At 39.0% G+C, this 16,994-nt stretch overlaps 1 long non-coding RNA gene across 1 annotated transcript in view; it reads right to left on the minus strand.

Annotated features, from left to right (window-relative positions):
• Window positions 1–556: 556 nt before the first annotated feature.
• LOC112657272 (uncharacterized) overlaps window positions 557–16,994 on the minus strand; it is a 71,596-nt gene continuing 55,158 nt past the window's right edge. The window contains exon 5 of the long non-coding RNA XR_003134940.3: window positions 557–1,007. This is a non-coding gene — a long non-coding RNA (uncharacterized LOC112657272). The remainder of the gene's footprint in view (window positions 1,008–16,994) is intronic.

Consider the following 16,994-nt stretch of genomic DNA (forward strand, 5'->3'; position numbering starts at 1 on the left):
TCTTACTGCTGTGCAAATTAGAATGCATCTGCTTCTTTGTACATAAAGACATTTGTTGTACAATAAGTGATGTGACTGCAACAAGAACTCTGAGAAATGAACCACTGTTGCATAAAGAACTATCATTTAAAAAAAAAATAGTAAGTTGAAAGTATCGTATAAAGGATGCCTGAGTGGCTCAGCGGTTTAGCACCTGCCTTTGGCCCAGGGCATGATCCTGGAGTCCAGGACCCAGTCCCATATCAGGTTCCCTCCATGGAGCCTGCTTCTCCCTCTGCCTGTGTCTCTGCCTCTCATGAATAAATAAATACAATCTTAAAAAAAAAAAAAAAGTATCTTACAGTATATATATATATATATATGTATATATATGTGTGTGTGTGTGTGTATAAAATCTTCAGTTGAAAGAAAAAAATATGCACCATTAAGAATTTTAGCTTATATTTGAAATAAAAGATTAGTAAAATATTAATATTTTGCAGACTATATCAGCTAATCAAAATGGTGTGGTAGAATTGTGGAGAAATCATCCTGAGTCTGGAATATTTTAAGGAAGTAAAATAATAACAATAATCTTTATTAGCTGTCCACAAAGACCACATTTAGCCTTTAAAAGCTCCACTTCTTTAGTCTGTACAGATGATTTTCCTCCAACATCCTCCGGACCACACAGAGCAGAACTGCAGTAGTAAATACCCACCAGATGAAAGTTCTTCAGGAAGGGGAGAGATTTTTGGCAATAATTTTGAGGAAAGGCAGTTACATATTATCAAAGGAGTATCCTGAAATTCTGAGAGATTGATACAAATGCAGGATGGCCTTCTGATCAGTGAGTCTGCAAGAGCTGAACTCTCTGGCCTGGGGAGGGCGGATGCAAGTATTTGAGGAGGAAGCTAGATAGGATTTATTGCAGAGATGAGCAGATGTAATAGGTCAGATCAGGTCACTTTACTGGGATGAATCTCTTGTGGGAGAGATTTGCAAACCAGAAGCCATCAGAAACCGATCTGGAATAGAATGGGAATATGAGATTACAGTGCAAATAGCAAGCCTATCAGTTTAAGACACGCTTTTTTATGTGTTTTGTTTTATTTGTAGTTGATGATATAGAGCAAAGCAGCCCAAGTTAATACCAACCTGTCCTGGGAGGAATAACTAGCCAAGGAAACCAACCATGGTTATCATGTCCTCCTCGAAATATGGAAGCCAACCTCTCTTTTTGAAGATTTTCCAGGAATGAATAAGAAAGTGTAACAAAATGCTAAAACAGGAGTTATTCTTCTTTTTCATGAAGGATTACTGTGTGTCTAAACTTTATATTTCATTAGAAGTGCAGGAAAAGCATATTGGATCGGAACTTCATGATGACTCTTAAAACTAGGGCATGTTTTATAATTCCTGTTCCACAGATGAGAAATTTAACACTCAATCAAAATGAAGGTGGCAGAAACACTGCTGATCAGCTATCCACATGCTCCCCATCTATTTTGCAGATGCTCTTGCCCTGAAGGTAGAGCCTTTTGATTTGAGTGGCCAACAGACCAGAAGCAGAAATGATGGTGTCATTCTGAGCTGGGGCAGTGAGCCTCCTCCCAGTCTTTCCCTTGCCCTGAGGGTTCTGGAACACACACAAAGTCTGTGTGTTCCAGATGGCCTCTCTGCACAGTGGAGGAGGCTGCCCAACATACAGTGGATAGCACGAGCAGGAGAAATATATCTATATGATATTATCCACTGGATTTTAGGGTTCACACTGGTAGCCCCAAGAGATAAGTATTCTGACTAATGTAGAAACTGTACAGAGGATGGACTGGCACACTGGTGATTTAGGTTAGGAAGACACGAAACATCCCAGGATGGTGCCACTCATGCTCCTATGGGAGGTGAGCCACAGGCCTATTGCTTTTGCAACTTAGTGAAAAGGCTTAAGAAGTAGAAAAGTGTTTTGTAAATTGCCCACTATTGGTAATATTTGGTAAGATGCTATAGATGTGAGGTGAGGAAATGAGAGGCAAGTAGAAATTTAAAGAAATAGATGATGTTCAAAAATTCAGGGACCAGATATATTGAGAAACTGAGTGCTTATAAACTCCAAGCAGGTGGGCAGGCCAGCATACAAACAAATGGAAATCCAAGGTTGGACAGGGGAACTATGAGGTCAAGAAGGCTTTAAGTGGCAAGAGTCCCATAAAACTTCGACTATATAGGAAATGCCTGAGCTCAAGTGTATGAAAGAAGTCAAGATCACACTAAGGGAGTCCTTCCACCACCACCACCACCACCACCACCACCACCACCCCGCAGCCAGCTCCCACCCATCCACTAGCTTACCCTACCTAGGTATTCATCAGAAGTGGGGCCTAAGCAAAAGGCTTGTATGCAAAAATCTTATTTGGGAAGATAGAATGAGGGATATGAAGTGAGTCAAGGAAAAGGAAAACCAATAGGGAAATGCTTTCGGAGTTGGCCACTGCTCTAGACAATGCCATTAAGTTTTGCACAGTATTGTGAGATTTGCAGAGTTCATCTCAGAGCTGTATACCAAGGAATAGAAGGTGAGAGACTTTATCCATTGTGTCCCATTCCCCAAAATCCAAGAGTGGATACATTTAGATTCATTTCTTCAGCAATTCTACTTCTGGTGTATGCATGTGAAGGGTCCCTGAGGAGGTCACATCCAATATGACATCAAAGAACCCTGGAAGAAGAAGGAAAAGATACTTGACTCCAGTCTGTAGAAATGTACTGCTTGATTATGCTTGGAGGAAAGTGATCAAAACCCACGTGGGCCTGGGTGAGCAACAACAGAGAAATCAAAATATGGCACCCAGGCTTGGGCATGATGCACATGAGGGGGCCAGTAGAAACACAGCTGAGTTGACAGAAGTAAGCATCTAAGCAGAACAGAAAGGAGGAGGGAAATCAGATTAAGAACCATGTTTCAAAGAGAATTTTGAGTAGACTTACTGGCCCATAGAACAGATGGGATGCAAAGAGACTGGAAGCCTACTAATTTTTGTTGGTGGGGGTAATTGATACACTATTTTTCCAAATGAATTCCAAGCCTTAATCAAAATAAATAGGTAAATAAATAAAATCCCTTTCACACTTTGAAAATTGACATGCTCTGTAAGCTCCTTATTTTCCATATATATGGAATATATGTGGGAAGCAGATCGCAAGAAAGTCGTGCAACTTGCCAAGTGGTCACATTCCTCAACATCTTTTTCAGATGTTGCCAAAGATGATGATGATGGAAAGGGCAAAACAGCCAGGAGGGTACAGCTGGAGTTCCCAGAAAGAAATGGAACACAGAAGAAATGTCTCAGGGAGAGGAACAAAAATGTAGTCCAAGTGCCTCCCACAATACAGGGAAGGGGGTTTTGCAGCTTCTGCTCTCTGTGATTTCATCACTGCCACAGGACATTTACAGCTCTATCCCATTCCTCTTCCTCCCCACTGGGGATTCTATTGCATCTCTCACTCCTGCTTCAACATTATATGTAGCGGATATATGTAGAGGGGGAGGAGCACAGATAATTTGCCATGTTTCACCCATGGGCCTCTGGAGCAAAAGGAACAACATTTGGGTGAAGAAGATATGGCCTACCCAGAAATCTTGGATTTGAGCTAACTGTGGTAACTAGATGGGACTCGGTGTCATCTCCCTTGAGGAGGGAGGGGGGTGTGATTTCTGTGCTGGAAGAATTGAATAGGATATTGAGTGACCCAAGGATTAACAGGCAGAGGTTGTTAAGGCATAACAAATATCTCTGTGCTTCTCTCTATTCCTCAGCCTTTCTGGAAGTTGGGTGGGAGATATGAAAGTAACCTGACCAAGGCAATAGGAGGGAAGGAAGTCATTTCTGATCTCAGGGAGTTCAGAAACACTGTGTCCCATCCTCCCTATCTGCCTGTGCCATAGTGAGGGGACTTTGGAGGCTTCATGTTCCACTAGATGTAGCCTGAATCCCACTGTTTAGAAGAACTCTTCTAAGGAGTGGCATCACCAGCCACAGATATTGACATGATTGAGAGTTCATTTTCTGTTACACCATGGAGATTTGAGAACCTGTGTGTTGTATTAATTACCCTCGCTAATATAATGAGAGGACTCAAACCTCATATGTGTAATTTGAAATCCCCTATTTTTTCAAGCATAGCAAAAAATAATAATTCATAATTTAAATTAGAGGGTTTGACAGCTGTCATCTATCTGCCCATTTCGTGTATCTGTTTCAATCAAACCCTTCTGAATTACTACCGTGTCCATGCAATCCTGGTCAAACTGATGAGGGATGGGGAGGTCTGGGGAGGGATGGAGAAGAGGTCTGTGTTCGCCTTTCAAGTCTCAGCTCAGAGATGGCCTCATGTATGACTCTGTTCCTGACACGCTTCTTCCCTGAGAAGAGCTGACCATCTGTCTTGGTCTCCCCACTGAACTATTTAATCTCAAACACAAGAAACCAACTCTAGCTAGTTTATCCAGAAAAAAAATATTTATTAATATATATTGGGTAACTTATCAATCCTTTGGTAGGACACAGAATAATCATAGATGCACTGAATCTCACATAGATGCACTGAATGCTCACAAGCACATCATAGAGCTGTTTCAATAGAGATTTCACTGTTACTATCCTGAGCATGGACCTTTCAGCTTCTACCACCAGCATGACAGTGTTAGGCATTTTATTAAAGGGGCTCCTCTCCCTCTGCTGCTCTGGAACTCAGAGCTGTCACCACCCACACAAGCCTGAGACTTTCTTTCACTAGCTTCCTCTTTAAAATCTAGCCTGTACCATAACTGAAAAGCAAAGCTGAAGAAGTGAACACGATGTCCTGAGAGAGGAAGGAGTAGGGAGCAAACAATTTGGGGGATTTCCCAAACATAAGAAATAGTTTCTGGGTCTCAGTGGCCAAAAGAAAGGACCAATTCCACTACATCCACGTACATCCTGCTCCCTGGAACCATTGCAGGCATGTAATAGACACTTAATAAGTATCTGTAGGATGGACGAAAATAACAAAGAGTGACCAGGATTGGAGCACTCAGTTATTGCCATTCACACAGCATCACTTTAAATGACACAAGAATGATTGCACTATACAGCGGGCCATATGGCTCCCGTGGGTTCAACCGAATTATTATTTCAGTCCCATTCAGTTCAATAGCAATCAAAGCCAGAGCTACAGAGAATGAGCTCCAAGTGACACACTCAGCCCCATCCTATGGACCAAGGAGAGGAGCTCAGCTTTAATAGGACGCTGAAGAAAACAGAGTAGGCTCCCACTATCAAAGTGAAGTGGGGAATTAGAGCAATTTCCCTGACACTCCAGACAAAAGTGGGCAGTTTGTCTGGATTATCTAGGTCACTGCTGCAAACTCTCAGATTCATTTTGCCCGTGGAGAGCTGTCCTATTAGCTCCAGTTACCACAGTAACTAACTCAAAAAAAAAAAAAAAAAACACGCAGGATAAAAACATCCTCATTCCTACCAATCTCCATTTAACTATATTTAAATGTCCATAAATTTTGGTCATATTGATCTAGGCTGGATTTAAAAGAGCAACCCTTGGAGGTGGATTGCAGATGCCACACACTCTCCACCTGCTATATTGCGGAGTGCAGAATGCGTCAAATCAAGCTATAAAAAATGAAGATCCAATTCTCTCTCAGGCTGACTTGCAGGATTCCCTCATGATTATGATGGGAATGAATCATCCGCAATGATATTTAGGTTAGTAATGCCATTATAATAAAGTGTGTAATTTAGGTTAGACTCCATCATGTCGGGAGAATTGCCACAGACTCACCTCCTTCTCTGGCTCCTCGGCTTTGCCCCTGTGGCTTACTCAGGGCACTGTTAATTGACACAATTAAGAGTGAAGACTGATTTACAGGACCCAGAGGAGCCCTAGGAGAGTGAGGTTTATGTTCTCGGGAGAAGGTTTTATATACTCTATATTGACTTCCTTCCTGACATCCCAGTTCTTCTCCAAGTGCAAGAGCTAGGGTGGGGGAACCCACAGTAATACTGTTCCTGAAACTGCTCTCACTCATTCTAGTTTTATTTACTTAAATCAAATACCCTTTCCTGGTTCTGGTTTCCTTTTAGGGTTCTATTCCATTTGCCCATCCATTTGTCTTTTCCTCACTTATTTCCTGATACTGCAATATATAATGATAAAGTATCACCGAAAGCCAAAATATTTTCGAAATTATTTCCCCATGCTTAGAAAGGAAAAAAAAAAAAAAGCAAAAACACAATGGGATAAGTGCATTCCCCTCATTAGGTAAGGGAAATTCGTGTCTATTCCCATTAAGTGAGTTTAGCTTTTGAGATGCATACGGCATTTTGCCTTTCAGCTCACTGTTGAGATTCTTATTTACCAAGCGACCACTTGATCTGTCTAGCTTAACATCTTAACTAGGAAAATGAAAAAAGCCTGGAATTAAGTGGTTGTTTTTCACATGCAGAGTCAGAGAACAAAAGCAGAGACCCACATCTGTACTTATTTTAGTTCTGTGAGTCTTGCATCTCTTCTTAGGGGATCAGCACTAGCAAACTGCTGTTAACTGGGATAATTATACAGCACTCCGAGCAGTGAGCATAATAACACTGTGAGTGTCCAAGGGTTTGAACAATTTGGACTGATTTTGTATAGTGTATAATTTACAGTAAAGATTCAGAATGCCTTGTTTTCTTTTAAGAACAGCTTTCATCCTTTTGCTCTAGATCATTATATATGGAGACACATATTCATAGTCAGAGTTGATACAGATAAATCTAAACATCTGTGAAACTAGAATAATTTCATTGGCATTTACACTATGAAGCGGTGCCTCAGGCCTTTTCTGTAGCTGATTGTCAAAGCCCTAGAAGTCACCTACGTCTAGAAATGTCTCAAATCGGTAGACTGATATCAGGACTCTAATATTATTGTTAAAAAGTTAGTCAATGGGATCCCTGGGTGGCGCAGCGGTTTGGCGCCTGCCTTTGGCCCGGGGCACGATCCTGGAGACCCAGGATCGAATCCCACGTCGGGCTCCCGGTGCATGGAGCCTGCTTCTCCCTCTGCCTGTGTCTCTGCCTCTCTGTCTCTCTCTGTGTGACTATCATGAATAAATAAATAAAATCTTTAAAAAAAAAAAGTTAGTCAATTAAGAAATATAAGTGAGAAAGATCATCTAACAGTGGAATTTAGAAACAAGCGCTCAAATATATAATCAAATAATATACGTAAGACCTAATTATAGTGCTATAAAAAACACTACATTTTTTAAAAGTATGCTTTAGTAAGTTTTACTCATTTGCTCATTCATTCAGTCATTCAACAAACATCTGCTTGCTTTGGGGAAAGAGGGGTACTCTGAAGAGTGCTGGACACTACATGGTTGAACCAGATGGTCTATCCTTAGCTCAAAGATTAGCTACTGGGTAAATACATTTTTTTAAGAAGGCAGAATAATAGCAATCGATACATCTAGGGTAAAATGGAATTTCACTTCTTTCATAGATAATTACTTAAATTAACTTTTGTATTAAGTGATGATGCTCAAAGAAACGAAGTCCATAGAAAGTCTAGTATACAGATAAAGAACAAAACAAGAACACTATCACTCCTGCAATTAGTTCTTTATAACATTGTTTTGAGTTAATTCTAGCAACTGTTTTAGTAGCTTAGCCCATTTGTAATAAAGAACTAGCTAACCAAAAATTTTGGCATATTTACATGAACTTGCTGACCAGTTAGTCATTGAAAATTTATTTTTCATACTGGATTTATTATTTAAGAGCCATCAAGATTAACTTCAAAAGTTGGTTTCTTAGTATTTTTGTGTGTTGCCTTCTAAATCAAAAACTGAGTTTCTGGAGATAAAGAATATCAGCAATCTTGGAAATTATAATCAGTTTTTAATATTTCTTTTTTTCCCAACCAAGTCTAAAATTTAGAAACTGGAATGGAGAATATGAACAGAAGAGGTGAAGTGAATTGCATTGTTTAGTGGACATAAAGAAAGCAGGTCTTCAAACTTTGGTAAAGTTAACATGTAATGTCTCCATAGGGGTGTGAGCATAATGCCTTTGTTTTTGTTTTTAAAGATTTTACTATTTATTTGAGAGAGAGAGAGCATAAGCCAAGGGAAGGATGGGGGAGAGGGAGAAGCAGACTCCCCGCTGAGCAGGGACCTTGACATGGGGCCCAATTCCAGGACCCCAGCAAACACTTAACTGACTGAGGATGCAGGTGCCCTGAGCATAGTGCTTTAGATGGAAGCAATTAATTCCATCTTCCACAAAACTTTTTCTCCTCACATGATCTTCTTGAAAAGGTGCCTACAGTTAGGGTGTCAGGCTATTATTCTTCCTTTCCTATGCCTCCTTCTCATTTTACATAAACCTATCACAATAGCTAAGATAAACAATACTGACAATATCAATATCAGGTGATAGTAAAGTGATAGAAAAATGGTAATTTTCATAGAAAGCCAATAGATGCAAAATTGCATAGCCACACTGGAAATTGGTTTGGCAGTTCCTACGTTAAATACATACTTAACATAAGACCCAGCAAACCCAATACTGCATATTTATCTTACAGAAATGAAAACCTATGTTCACACAAAAATCACACAACCGTTTATAACAGATCTGTTCATAATTGCCCCAAATTAGAAACAACCTAAATGTCTTTAGATGCATGTATGAATAAACAACTGTGTTATATCCATACAACTGAATACTACTCAGCAATTAGAAGGAATGAACTTATAGGAATCTTTTTTTTTTAATTTATTTTTTATTGGTGTTCAATTTACTAACATACAGAATAACACCCAGTGCCCGTCACCCATTCACTCCCACCCCCCGCCCTCCTCCCCTTCTACCACCCCTAGTTCGTTTCCCAGAGTTAGCAGTCTTTACGTTCTGTCTCCCTTTCTGATATTTCCCACACATTTCTTCTCCCTTCCCTTATATTCCCTTTCACTATTATTTATATTCCCCAAATGAATGAGAACATATAATGTTTGTCCTTCTCCGACTGACTTACTTCACTCAGCATAATACCCTCCAGTTCCATCCACGTTGAAGCAAATGGTGGGTATTTGTCATTTCTAATAGCTGAGTAATATTCCATTGTATACATAAACCACATCTTCTTTATCCATTCATCTTTCGTTGGACACCGAGGCTCCTTCCACAGTTTGGCTATCGTGGCCATTGCTGCTATAAACATCGGGGTGCAGGTGTCCCGGCGTTTCATTGCATTTGTATCTTTGGGGTAAATCCCCAACAGTGCAATTGCTGGGTCGTAGGGCAGGTATATTTTTAACTGTTTGAGGAACCTCCACACAGTTTTCCAGAGTGGCTGCACCAGTTCACATTCCCACCAACAGTGTAAGAGGGTTCCCTTTTCTCCGCATCCTCTCCAACATTTGTTGTTTCCTGCCTTGTTAATTTTCCCCATTCTCACTGGTGTGAGGTGGTATCTCATTGTAGTTTTGATTTATATTTCCCTGATGGCAAGTGATGCAGAACATTTTCTCATATGCATGTTGGCCATGTCTATGTCTTCCTCTGTGAGATTTCTGTTCATGTCTTTTGCCCATTTCATGATTGGATTGTTTGTTTCTTTGGTGTTGAGTTTAATAAGTTCTTTATAGATCTTGGAAACTAGCCCTTTATCTGATATGTCATTTGCAAATATCTTCTCCCATTCTGTAGGTTGTCTTTGAGTTTTGTTGACTGTATCCTTTGCTGTGCAAAAGCTTCTTATCTTGATGAAGTCCCAATAGTTCATTTTTGCTTTTGTTTCTTTTGTCTTCGTGGATGTATCTTGCAAGAAGTTACAATCCCTATCAAAATACCATGGACTTTCTTCAGAGAGTTAGAACAAATTATTTTAAGATTTGTGTGGAATCAGAAAAGACCCCGAATAGCCAGGGGAATTTTAAAAAAGAAAACCATATCTGGGGGCATCACAATGCCAGATTTCAGGTTGTACTACAAAGCTGTGGTCATCAAGACAGTGTGGTACTGGCACAAAAACAGACACATAGATCAGTGGAACAGAATAGAGAATCCAGAAGTGGACCCTGAACTTTATGGTCAACTAATATTCGATAAAGGAGGAAAGACTATCCATTGGAAGAAAGACAGTCTCTTCAATAAATGGTGCTGGGAAAATTGGACATCCACATGCAGAAGAATGAAACTAGACCACTCTCTTTCACCATACACAAAGATAAACTCAAAATGGATGAAAGATCTAAATGTGAGACAAGATTCCATCAAAATCCTAGAGAAGAACACAGGCAACACCCTTTTTGAACTCGGCCATAGTAACTTATAGGAATCTTAAAGGCGTAATGCTAAATGTAAAAAAAAAAAAAGTCTCAAAAGGTTACATAGTATATGAATGCATCATTACAACATTCTGGAAAAACACATATGTGGTGATAAAAAGCAGAATAGTGTTTGCCAAGAGCAAAAGGAGGTGTGGGAAGAGAGCCTGAATACAAAGCATCAGGGGAGTGCAAAGAAACTTTTTGGGAGAAGGGGCCGATACAACTTTCTGTTTCCTCCCTGGCACGGGGTTCACGTGCCTGTGGTAGAGATCCACAGAGCTATACGTACAGAAAAATAAGAATACATCCAAACTAAAATACATATAAAATAATCTTTATTTAAAGCAAAATAAAAAGAAAAACAAATAAAAATTTGCATATCCATTCAGAATTACACCATGGAACATTGCTCCAAAATATTAAAGTTCCTTGAGTACCGAAGGACAGCTTAAAACATTGCAGTTTATTTATTTATTTATTTATTTATTTATTTATTTATTTATTTATTTGCAGTTTATTTAGAAGGATAAATGAATCTCCTGACTATACAACATAATTTTACGTGGGGTTTGTGGTTCATAACACTTTGCTCTCAACAAGATGTTCATAGGATCTCATCTTTTTGTTAATTAATGTGTGTTTTAAAAATTTTAGGGATAGATCTCTATGTGGTTTTTGATAATAAGTGTTCATGCAGTTAAGAGCTACAAGGAAATTTCCTCCATTCTCATCTACTTTTTTATGTGAACAAAGTTTCTCAGCTCTTATATCTATAAAAAATGGGGGAAAAACCCCCATGTAGGAATAGAACTGATGCTGACCCCTGACTCAATCAGAACAACTGTTTTTGTTTGCAAATGTCTTGTCATATCTGTCCAAAGACTCGTTTCTTCATTTCCTTCATCCTACATATCAACTTCTTTGGTTATCTTCTCAATCTTTTTGTCTACATAGATTTAACAGTAAAGCATAAATAGGAAGACCAGAAGCTTTGTCTACATTCATGGAGCTTGGCGGTTTTGTTGGTCTAATGAGTTGGATTGTGTCTACCCTCAAATGGACATGTTGGAGTCCTGACACCCAGGACCTTACCTCACAATGTGACCTTACTTGGAGACAGGATATTTATCATAAAGTTAAAATGAGGTTATTATTGCAGGGCCTTATCATACATGACTGCTTTCCTCATAAACAGGGCAAATATGGAGACACAGATGTGCAAGGAGAAGCCGGCCATGTACGAGCCGTGGAAGGAGGTCTGTCTGGGACAGATTCTTTTCTCACAGCCCCCAGAAGGAAGCAATGCTGCCAACACCTTGGATTCAGACTTCTAGACTCCAGAAATATGAGACACTTAATTTCTGTTGTTTAAGCAACCCAGTTTGTGGCACTGTGTTCCTGTGGCGTGAGAAAGCAGTACCATCGGGAAGCCTTGTGTATTGGTACCTCGCACTGTCCTGGCTGGTTAGGCTCTGTGAAGTTCTGCTGGGAACTCATGGACCCGGCTGCCAGCATTCTGAGAGCTGATGGAAGGAAGAATGCTGAGTTCTTAACATGGAGTGTGTGTTTCCTTCCAGTAAAATTTTAACTAACAGCTGAGCCTGGTGTTACCCAAGCCAGAGACTCTGTTACCACCTCTCCACAGGGGTAGCCTCCTGCCTGCTGCCAGTGGGAGAAGCAGTTTGGGGCTTCTCATACAAATTTCAACAAATTTCTGTATATTTATCCCCAAATTTACCCCAATTACTAGATACCCAATGCTACAAAGTCCTGAGCCTTTTGGGAGTTGGGGGCAGGACTGTGTTGTATAAATAAGGTCATTTCTTGGCTTTTCCTGCTTCCAGCTTAGAATCCAGCTTTTTTTTTTTTTTTTTTTTTTTTAGGGGCTGTTCATTCCATTATCATGAGTATAAAGCTTCCTGGCTTCCAAAATGTTAATGCTGTGGTTCCATTCCCATTTTCCTTCAAATCAGGAGTCTCAAGGTTCATTATTCCTACGACCTCAGCAATATATTATATATGATACTTGATATATTTTGGTATATGTTTTGAGTCAGGAGCTATTTTTAGGGTGACTACTCAGGCATATGGCCAGAAAAGGCATGTTGTAACTATAACACTTACTTACGGTGATCAGAAGATATTAAATCATCTCTGAGTTGGGATCTGTTCCTTTTTAAGCACCTAGAGTTTATCAGGGCTTATGCACAGATGCACTTATTTTCATTCAGCACAGTTTGAATTGCTACCTAGTAACACATCACAGCTACCTGGAGCTACACTGATGTTCTAGGAGAGTTTATACTCAATCACTAGCCATCTGTGAAAACTGAATCTGGAAATGTGACTTCTTTCTCAGGCTCCATCATTTATAGTTGTGTGCTATTGAACGCGTGCAATATAACTACAATCTCAGCTTCTTCTTCCATAAAACATGTAACTCCAGAGAAAAATTCTATAATTATATATTTTTAATTGAAAAAATGTCCATCCTTTTTCATGACTAAGGCATGGAATTGGTAGGTCGTATTGTAATTTTGTATTTAACTTACTGAGGATCTTAAAAACTGTCTTGCACATCAGCTGCACTATTTTACATTCCTACCATTATACATTCCATACTGGTTATTATTTGTTTTATGTAGTTAAATGCTCTGATGTTGGGTGTACAAATATTTACAATTGTTATATCTTCTTAAGGAATTGATCCATTTATCATTATATAATGAATTTTTTGTTTCTTGAGACCATTTTTGGCTTAAAGTCCATTTTGCCTGATGTAAGCCTCATTACCTCTGTTTCTTTGGGTTATCATTGCCTGAAATATTTTTCCATCACTTCACACTCAGCCTCCATATCAGTCCTTAAAGTCAGATTGAGTCTCTTGTAGGTAGCACATCATTGGATCTGGCTTTTTTTTCTTATTATTATTCATTCAATCATTCCGTCTTTTGATTACAGAATTTATACGTTTATATTTAAAATAATTATTTATAGGTAAGGATTTACTATTGCTATTTTGTTGTTTTCTCTTTTCTATTTTGCTTTGCTTTCCCTTTCCATATCATACCTTGTGGTAATATACTTTATCATAATCTTTGTGGGCTTACCACAGGTTTTTCTTTTGTGTATCATGATGTTTCTATAAAAAACCTTATACTTAAAAATCCTATTTTATGCTGATAACTTCAGTAGCACACAAACACCTTTACTTTTTCCTCCCCTTGTTACCTTTTAGGTTATTAATGTTAAAATTTACATTTTTGGTATTACATAGCCAATAACAAATTATTATAATTATGGTTGTTTTGAATATGCTTTTTTAACTTTTACTTATTTTTTAAAACATTTTATTTATTTATTCATGAGAGAGGCAGAGACATAGGCCGAGGGAGAAGCAGGCTCCTTGCAGGGAGCCCATTGTGGAACTCCATCCCAGGACCACAAGATCATGACCTGAGCAGAAGGCAGTTGCTCAATCACCGAGCCACCAAGGTGCCCCTGTTTTTTTAACTTTTAAACCAGAGTTGTGATTTATGCAGTACTATTACAAAATCAGAGAATCTAACTTTCACTACATATTTCCCTTATCAGTGGGTTTTACATGTTTATGTGTTTTTACAATGTTAAATAGTAACATTTTTTAGCTTGAAGAATGTTCTTTAACAAGTCTCGTAAGTCAAGTTTAGTGGTAGTGAACTTTCTTAGGTTTTGTTTGTTCCAGGTCTTTATCTCCCCTTACTGCTGAATGATACTTTGGCCAAGTATAGTATTTTTGGTTCACAAGGTTTTTTTTTTTTCTTTCAATATTTTGAATATACCATCCTCCTCTCCCCTGACCTGTCAAGAGAATCCACTACAGTTGAAAATCCACTGATTGTCTTATGGGTTTACTCTTGCAATGACAAGACACTTTTCTCCTGCTGTTTTCAAATGTCTTGCTTTGTTTTTGACTTTGATAATTCTGTTATAATGTCTTCTGCTAAACTGATTCCTTTTGCTTCACTATGTCTCTTCTTTCACATGACTCTTTTTACATTATCAAGTAAAGTTCATATTATCTCTCTGCTTAAAATCCTGAATGGCCTTACATAATACCCTGAGTAAAAGCCATGCTCTTATATAAGCTTGTAGGACCATATGTGATCTGACCCAAAGAACTTCTTTTGACCTCACTCCCTACCAGTTTTTTCCTTGATCACTATGCTCCAGACACACCTGCCACCTTGACTTTCCCTAAATGCTCCAGCCCCGCTCCTGTCTCTAAAGGGTTCTTCCAGATATCCATATGATTTACTGCTATAGTTCCTTCATGCCTTAAGCTGGGTATTATCTTATCATAAAGGACTTTACTGACCAGCTTATGTCAAATAGCACTCCTTTCACCCTCTGTTCCCTGCTTTATTCTTTTCCATACTACTTATTATCTCACAGGGTATTTGTTTGTTATCCATCTACCTCCATGAGACTAACCAATCCGTGAGAGTAATGCTCAAAATATATCTTTTGTAAGAATGAATATAGAGGGATCCCTGGGTGGCGCAGCAGTTTAGTGCCTGCCTTTTGGCCCAGGGCGTGATCCTGGAGACCCGGGATCGAATCCCACATCAGGCTCCCGGTGCATGGAGCCTGCTTCTCCCTCTGCCTGTGTCTCTGCCTCTCTCTCTCTGTGACTATCATAAAAAAAAAAAAAAAATTTAAAAAAAAAAAGAATGAATATAGAAATAGAACACTTTGGAAAGAAGATGATAGGTTTAGTATTGATCATGTTGAATTAGACATGAGCATTGCATATGTTTTTTTTCTGGAGCTCAGGAGAGGACTAGCTGCATACAGATTTATAAGTCATTAACATATGTCACAGTAAAGTCACAAACATGGACATAAAATACATAGTTTGTCATTGATAAAACCATTGGCTCAAAATTAAATAATTATAGATTTTGGCACTGACTCTAGGCAGTGTGACTCCTCTTGTGGACATGCCAATTAACTTGGCCATTGAGAAGTATAGAGGCTATGGGACCCATAGTCAAGAGTTCCTGAGGTCATTTATGTTGAATCTCATAAAATGCATATCTTGTTAAAGTCTAGTATCAACACCTAGAAATTGAGCATTTCCCCAAATTCTAAACAAGTAGAGTCTTATGATGTCCCACTTTCCAAATTTAAAAAAAAAGATTTTTTTAAGATAAAAGAAGAATTATATCTTATATTTAGGAGATTTCAATCTTTGCAATTGTAACAGAATGTTCAGTAGATCCTTTGCTGTTGCTCCAGAATTAGTGAATGAGGTCCAAAAATGAACACAAGAAGTGATGATTACTACTACATTAAAAGGAGTCAACATTGAAAAGTCCAGATAGCTCCCCAGAACTTAAATCAGGCAATCAAAAATGGTCTGCTTCCTCAGCCATTTTCCCATTAATCTCTTCGAGCAAAAGTTATAAAGTAGGAGAAGATTCAAGGCTATACATGGAATGGTGGGTCATTGGCATAGAGTAGAGAGTTCTGGGACCCTTCTCTATTTTCCTGTGTGGTAGTAGAATGGGGACATGTTTTTGTCATCTTTTTTATAACCAAGTAAGAAGTCTCAAAAGAGTGGCATCTCATTCCTGACCATTCAACTTCTTTTTTTTTTTTAATTTATTTTTTATTGGTGTTCAATTTACTAACATACAGAATAACCCCCAGTGCCCGTCACCCATTCACTCCCACCCCCCGCCCTCCTCCCCTTCTACCACCCCTAGTTCGTTTCCCAGAGTTAGCAGTCTTTACGTTCTGTCTCCCTTTCTGATATTTCCCACACATTTCTTCCCCCTTCCCTTATATTCCCTTTCACTATTATTTATATTCCCCAAATGAATGAGAACATATAATGTTTGTCCTTCTCCGACTGACTTACTTCACTCAGCATAATACCCTCCAGTTCCATCCACGTTGAAGCAAATGGTGGGTATTTGTCATTTCTAATAGCTGGGTAATATTCCATTGTATACATAAACCACATCTTCTTTATCCATTCATCTTTCGTTGGACACCGAGGCTCCTTCCACAGTTTGGCTATCGTGGCCATTGCTGCTATAAACATCGGGGTGCAGGTGTCCCGGCGTTTCATTGCATTTGTATCTTTGGGGTAAATCCCCAACAGTGCAATTGCTGGGTCGTAGGGCAGGTCTATTTTTAACTGTTTGAGGAACCTCCACACAGTTTTCCAGAGTGGCTGCACCAGTTCACATTCCCACCAACAGTGTATGAGGGTTCCCTTTTCTCCGCATCCTCTCCAACATTTGTGGTTTCCTGCCTTGTTAATTTTCCCCATTCTCACTGGTGTGAGGTGGTATCTCATTGTGGTTTTGATTTGTATTTCCCTGATGGCAAGTGATGCAGAGCATTTTCTCATGTGCGTGTTGGCCATGTCTATGTCTTCCTCTGTGAGATTTCTGTTCATGTCTTTTGCCCATTTCATGATTGGATTGTTTGTTTCTTTGGTGTTGAGTTTAATAAGTTCTTTATAGATCTTGGAAACTAGCCCTTTATCTGATATGTCATTTGCAAATATCTTCTCCCATTCTGTAGGTTGTCTTTGAGTTTTGTTGACTGTATCCTTTGCTGTGCAAAAGCTTCTTATCTTGATGAA

This window comes from Canis lupus, chromosome 35, assembly GCF_003254725.2.
Source record: "Canis lupus dingo isolate Sandy chromosome 35, ASM325472v2, whole genome shotgun sequence".
NCBI classification, from domain to species: Eukaryota; Metazoa; Chordata; class Mammalia; order Carnivora; family Canidae; genus Canis; species Canis lupus.